This window comes from Cuculus canorus, chromosome 6 (genome assembly GCF_017976375.1).
Source record: "Cuculus canorus isolate bCucCan1 chromosome 6, bCucCan1.pri, whole genome shotgun sequence".
Taxonomy (NCBI): Eukaryota; Metazoa; Chordata; class Aves; order Cuculiformes; family Cuculidae; genus Cuculus; species Cuculus canorus.
This window is the reverse complement of record NC_071406.1, coordinates 17,866,696-17,872,695: the sequence shown is the minus strand read 5'-3', so window position 1 is coordinate 17,872,695 and position 6,000 is coordinate 17,866,696.

The following is a 6,000-nucleotide window of genomic DNA, read 5'->3' as shown; positions in this document are numbered from 1 at the left end:
GCGTGCCCAGCCAGCGAGCTGCCCCCCGGCACGGGCACCGGCCGAGAGCCCGGCCAGGCGCTCGGAGGGGGCTCGGGTCCCCCCCAAGCCCCAGCACGGCGCCGGGAGGGCCGAGCCGTCTCGGGAGGGAAGCGCAGCCCCTCTCAGCAGCCTCCGAGCCGCCGCTTCCCTCTTGTCTCACTAGTCGATCGTCTCCTTGTGCCTTCGCTTATCAGCACAAATACAGCTGTCAAAAACCCCTCTCTCTCCTCTCCCTCGCTCTGTCTCTGCCTCTCTCCTTCGCTCCTCTCTGGTTAAGACCCCGGCAGATACAGGCAGCATTTAGGCATCATGTGCTAATAAAATCCAGGGAATACTTAATAATTCAAGACATGTCAACATTATTTCATCGTCAAATAAAGAGCGAGCACCGGAGAAAAGAGGCAGTATGAAGGGCCCGGCGCCTCGGGGGCAAGGAGCCGCGGTGCGCCCTCTCCGCAGCCCGGGCTCCGAAGTGCTGCCGGAGCCACTTGTTTGAATGGCTCGGGAGCTGCCGGAACCGAGCCGTGCCGAGCCGAGCCGTGCCGAGCTGAGCGATGCCGTGCGACGCCGAGCCGAGCAGCGCGATACCGGAACGATGCCGAGCCGAGCCGTGCGATACCGAGCCGTGCCGAGAGGAGCTGTGCCGTGCCGAGCCGAGCCGAGCCGTGCCGAGGCGGGCGGGGCACGGAGCCTGCCCCCCGCCGCCGCGCTCGCCGCCTCGCCCCGCTGTGCCCCGTGCGCCCCGGGGCAGAGCGCGGCTCGGCGCGGCTCGGCGGGGGCGGGCAGCCTGCGGGCAGCTCGCCCGCCGGCCCCCTCCTGCTCGCCCGCCCGCGGACTCCTCCTGCCTCGCCGCTCCCTGCCCGTTAACCGCCTCCCTGCCGCGGCCCGGGGCTCCGAGCCCCGTCGGTTCCGGCGAGCCCCGGCCGGGGAGCCGCCGCCGGACCGGGGTGGGAGACGGGGCTCCGGGCTGCACCTCCCCGCGCCCCCCCCGCCCCGTGCGCCTCGGTGCCCCGGAGCCGGCAGCACTGCCACCCACCCGCGGAGCCCGCCGACCCCTGCCCTCCGCCCCGTGTGCCCCCGGGATGACCCCCCTCGGCCCCGTTGCAGCCCCCCTCAGCCCTGTGGGCGCCCAGGCTGAGCCCCCCGGCTCCGCTGCTGCCCCCCAGCCCCTTGTCTGTCCGAGCTGACCCCCCCGGCCCTGCTGCGGCCCCCCAGCCCCGCTGGAGACCCCGAGCTGAGTCCCCCCCGGTCCCGCTGCTGACCCCGGGCTGAGACCCCGGCCCTGATGCCGCCCCCGAGCTGAGTCCCCCTCCGGCCCCGCTGCTGCCTCTGAGCTGAGCCCCTCCAGCCACGCTGCTGCCCCTCAACCCCGTGTGTGCCCGGGCTGAGCTCCCCCGGTCCCGCCGCTGCCCCCCCCCGCCCGGCGTGTGCTGCACGGGGGGCTCCACGCTGCCCCACGGCCGGTGTGCGGGAAGCGGGGACACCACAGACAGGGACCGGCTCTGTCAGAGAAGCTAAGCCACAGTCACCGCCCGCCTGAGCCCCCTCCTCAGCTCTGGCTCCGCTCCCGCTGCAGCACCCTCCCGTCTGCCCCGTGCACGGCCCCACACAGGACTCAGGTCCCGCGGCAGCGCTGCCCCACACGCAGCAGGGGAAGCAGTGTGTCCTCCTGTCCCATCCTGTCCGCAACAGTGGGGCTCTGCCTGCGTCGCTCAGGGAGTCAGAGCTGTCGTGAGGTTACGGGTTCATCCTGTGGCATCAACCACAGAGCTACACAGCGCCTGCCTCTGGCTGCACCTTCTGCCAGCAAATTTCGATTTCTCTCAGCTTTCTGCCTCAGTTTCCCCAGTGTCGGCGGAAGGTGAGCTCTTTTAGAAAGGCTGAGGTGGACCCCTCAGCCACAAGTCGCGCGACCCTCTGTGCCCCTGGCGCAGTGGTGGGAGATACACCAGCTCCCTGCCTCCAGAACAAGCCCAGAACCACGTACCTCCCCCAGGAGGTGGCTCTGCTGGGGAGGTGCATGCCTGGCTAGGAAGGTGGGGTTCTCAGAGGACAAGTGTTGAGACAGAGGCCCATGAGCTTGACAAGCTGCCTTGCATCTCCCCAGGGACTGCGCCGCAGGTCAGCATGACCTTCACTGTGCTGCCGATGCCAACGGCAAAGCTTTCCTCTGTCGTCCGGCAAGCACACACACATCTTCAATCTTCCCATCGATCTGTGCATGGCACACATGTTCCTGCCTCTGTGCAGGTCAATACAGCATGATAGGCTGCCTCCGGCGGGAGGCACGCACAGCCCCAGCTGCCCGCTTCACTCTGCCCAGGGGATGTGGTGTACACGTGTCAGCCCCACATCCCCCATAACCACTGTCACCACGGGTGGCTCTAGCCATACAGATGCAAGCCCCAAGATGCTTTCACAGGGCTAGGGGGATGCTTGGCCTTGCAAAGACTGTGGACAACAAGGGCCTGATCCTATTGCGAGGAGGTTCTGTGGTGCAAGGCAATGGCCAGTGTTGGATCTTTGGTCTGCAGAGCCTGGTGTGGAGCTCCTGCCTGCATGTGTAGGTGCTGGAAGGGGCAGGGGGCTGGGGGTGGGCGTGAGGGCATGGAGGATCCACCCTGTAAGTACAGATCGTGAGGAACAGGGCAAACTGATGTGCATGAGTGTGAGACTGGCAGGAGCCTGGTGTCCCCTGGTGCTGGACAGTCATGGCACAGGAGCAAGACTGCCTCTAAGCTCCCTGCACAACTCTGGTCCCCAAACCACAGGGACCACAGACCCCTGTCTTCTCTGGGCATTTTTTTGCACCATTAGCAACTACCACCTGGGTTGGGGACACCTCTCAGCACCCTATTCACAGCTTGGTCCCCTCCTGTGCAGCCAGTGAGATGTGTCCTGTTCCCCCTCTCCTGCCCCTCCTCCCCTGGTGTGCCCCAGTTCTCCTTGGCCATCCAGCAAGGACAGATGGGTACAGATGACCCACAGCATGGGGCTGAAGTGCAGTCAGGCCGTGCTGGGATCAAGAAGTGCCCAACTGTCACCTGGGGTACGCACCCCATCCCCAGCTGTAGCTGCAGGTCTCCTGCAAGCTATGTAATAGATAGGGCTGTGGCACCGTGGCCACCAGCACCTGGAGAGACAACACAGTGGGTGGGATGCTGGGCTGGAAGGCCAGGGAGCAGAGAACCAATATGGCTGGAAGGGGAGGCAGCAGGGGTCAGGAACTGCTTTCCTCCAGTACAGGACAAGAGCACAGAACCAGCTGAGGACACCCAGTGCTGCCACTTGGCAGCATGTCTGCAGCTCAGTGTTCTGCACCAGAGACTCCCACCTGTGGCTGAGCACAGCACGCCTGCGCACGGGAAGCATGAGGCCACAATGAGGGACTCTGCAGTACGCAGTGGGGCTTGTCCACCCCTCCAACCAGCCACATGCAACTGCAGAGCCTGTGTGCCCACTGGTGCTCCTGCATCCAACCCTTGGATTCAATGCTAACAGCTGGAAGAAGACCAATGCCCTGGGCTCCATACTGCCAACTTCACTAGCCACTGCACAAGCAAGCTGACGGGTTGGGAGAGCCAGCCAAGGGCTCGCTGACAGATCAGGAAAGAGGGGTCCCCCCTGCTCACCCCCATGTTCCCTAGCCCAGGGGGATGCTGAGCGGCAGGGGCTTGGCACACGGCCCAAGTGCTATGCTGAGATGATGGGGGGAGGCTGCAAGCGCCGGGGAAGACAGGACTGGAATTCAAAATGATGTTGACAAATCGGAGAAATGGCCTGAAAACAATCACATCCAATTCAAAAGGACAAGTGCCAAGGGCTGGGCTGGGGCAGGAAGCAAATCTGCCCAGTGAGTGGAGGGCAAGCAGCCAGAGGGCAGGGCTGCCGAGCAGGCAGAAGGGCTGGGCAGAGCCCTGGTTTGGCAGCAGGCAGCAGCAGCATCGGCTTGTCTGAGTTTAGCACCGACACTCAGGACAGTCCCAGGCAGTAAACAAGATGTGTAGAGGGTTGGACCCTCCAGGCAGGATGCTCTGTGCAGGTGTGATCATCTGTGCACACAGAGGCTGCACTTCTAGATGCCCAGCAGCCAGACAGCTGCTTGGAAAAGCAGCTGGGAGCTAGGAAAAAACAAGAGAATCCTCATTCATTTGGGATATGGGATCTGCCAGTGTAATATGGGATGTCTGGCTGCCCTGCAATTGCACTGAGCTTGGCGGAAAGGAGGATGTTGCTCAGAGCTGCATAAGAAGGAGCATCATTCGCAAAGCATCTGAAGTGCTTGCTGGCAGCAAGGCCTTGGTGGGAGCCCTGTGCCTGATTTGGGACCAAACGTCAAAGAAAATCCAGACTAATTGGAAGGGGTGGAGTGGATGGCAGTAACAGGGAGCAGTGCTCAAGACTGTCTGGAAGCACTGGGGGTTTGGGTGAGAGCAGAGGAGGCTAAAAGGCTGCATCTATAGACAAAATAACTGCTGTGAGCACAGGAGTGGGTTTTCTAGAGCATCAGGGCGCTGACAGAACACAGAAGACAGCAGAGGTTAGGTGGACCCTCCATGCAGGTGAAGCTGGTCCATGGCCTGAAGGATTTCTTTGTGGGACTGATCTTGCCGTGGTGCCCTTCGGCATCCTCGTGATGATTCATCCCCTGAGACACAGACACTGTCTGTTTCTGTTCTCAGTCTGGTCTGTGTGATGGTTTGGTTGAGATTTCCCTATCTTGCTACTGAGCCAACGGATCAACTATTTGTTGTACCAGCGTCCAACCTCTCGCCATGGTCTGGCACCAGCACTGTGCCGCTGAGGTAAGCCCACTGTCCTGGCCACCCTATGGGGCTACAGCTCATCCGAAAGGGCAGAGCGGATCAGACCAGGGGCACCAAAGAGTGCCATGACAGGGGCAGACCAGATGAGTGGGGGACACAGGTGACAGGATGGTTACAACCTTGGGTGAGCAGCAGAGATCTGCCCAAGGAGAGACCCCAAGTAGGCAGCTCCCATCTGATGCCCTGCTGGTCTGATCCTGCTTGCTAGGTGCTTCTGCCACTATCCCAAGCCTGTGAGCCCACTCCTGCCTCTTCCTCACCAGCTCCATGTGCTCTTGAGCCGGCACTGGCCGTAGGCCCACGCCTGGAGAGAAGCGGATCTGGGGCGATCATTAATTTTGATCTAATTGAAAGAAACGTGACTGCAGAACCCAGCTGACTGCAGAGCTTGGCTCTGCCTCGCGCCGGTCAGATCCTCCGAGACCTTTGCAAACACGTAGGCTTAACAAGCACAGCCTCCTCCCCCGGCTTCCCCAGCATGCTGCTGGTGCCTGCCTGGCAGGTCGGACTCCACGGCAAGGGTGGCAAGCGCCTTGGCTGTGGGGAGATGTGGGATGACAAGACGTCCACTCCGATTATGGGAAAGCAGGGCTGTGAGGCTATGATGAGCATGCTGGGCATCACACCTGGCACGGAGATGACTGTGGGGCGGCCACAGGAGCAATAATGCTGCCTGCACCCCATTCTCTGAAATTTCCACACCAACCTCCTGTGCCTGCAGAGAGCGTCAGGGCTAGGAATGGTGGGAGGGAGCTGGGCATGAGGGCAGGGAGCAGAGCCATTACTGTGAACACCACTAGCAGCTGCAGGGACATGGGATGGAGAGGACAACAGCTCCAGTGCTGCAGCCCAAGCTGTGATGGTGAGCCTGGTCCCCTGGTCAGGTGGTGGATGGGCTGGGCTGGGATGTGCAAGGAGCTGCTCTCCGGTTTAGCCCACAACCACAGATGAAACGTCTGCCAGGGCCAGCAGATGCATTGGCGATGCAGGTCCCGATTAACACACCGACCCCATTTAGGTAAACTACCCCCATTGAACACAATATCTTATTAAGTGCTTTACCCCAATTAAGTATAACACCTTAATTAATGCAACATCCCAATTAAGAACAATACTCCCATTCAATTTATTCCTTCATTAAGAGCAAAACCTC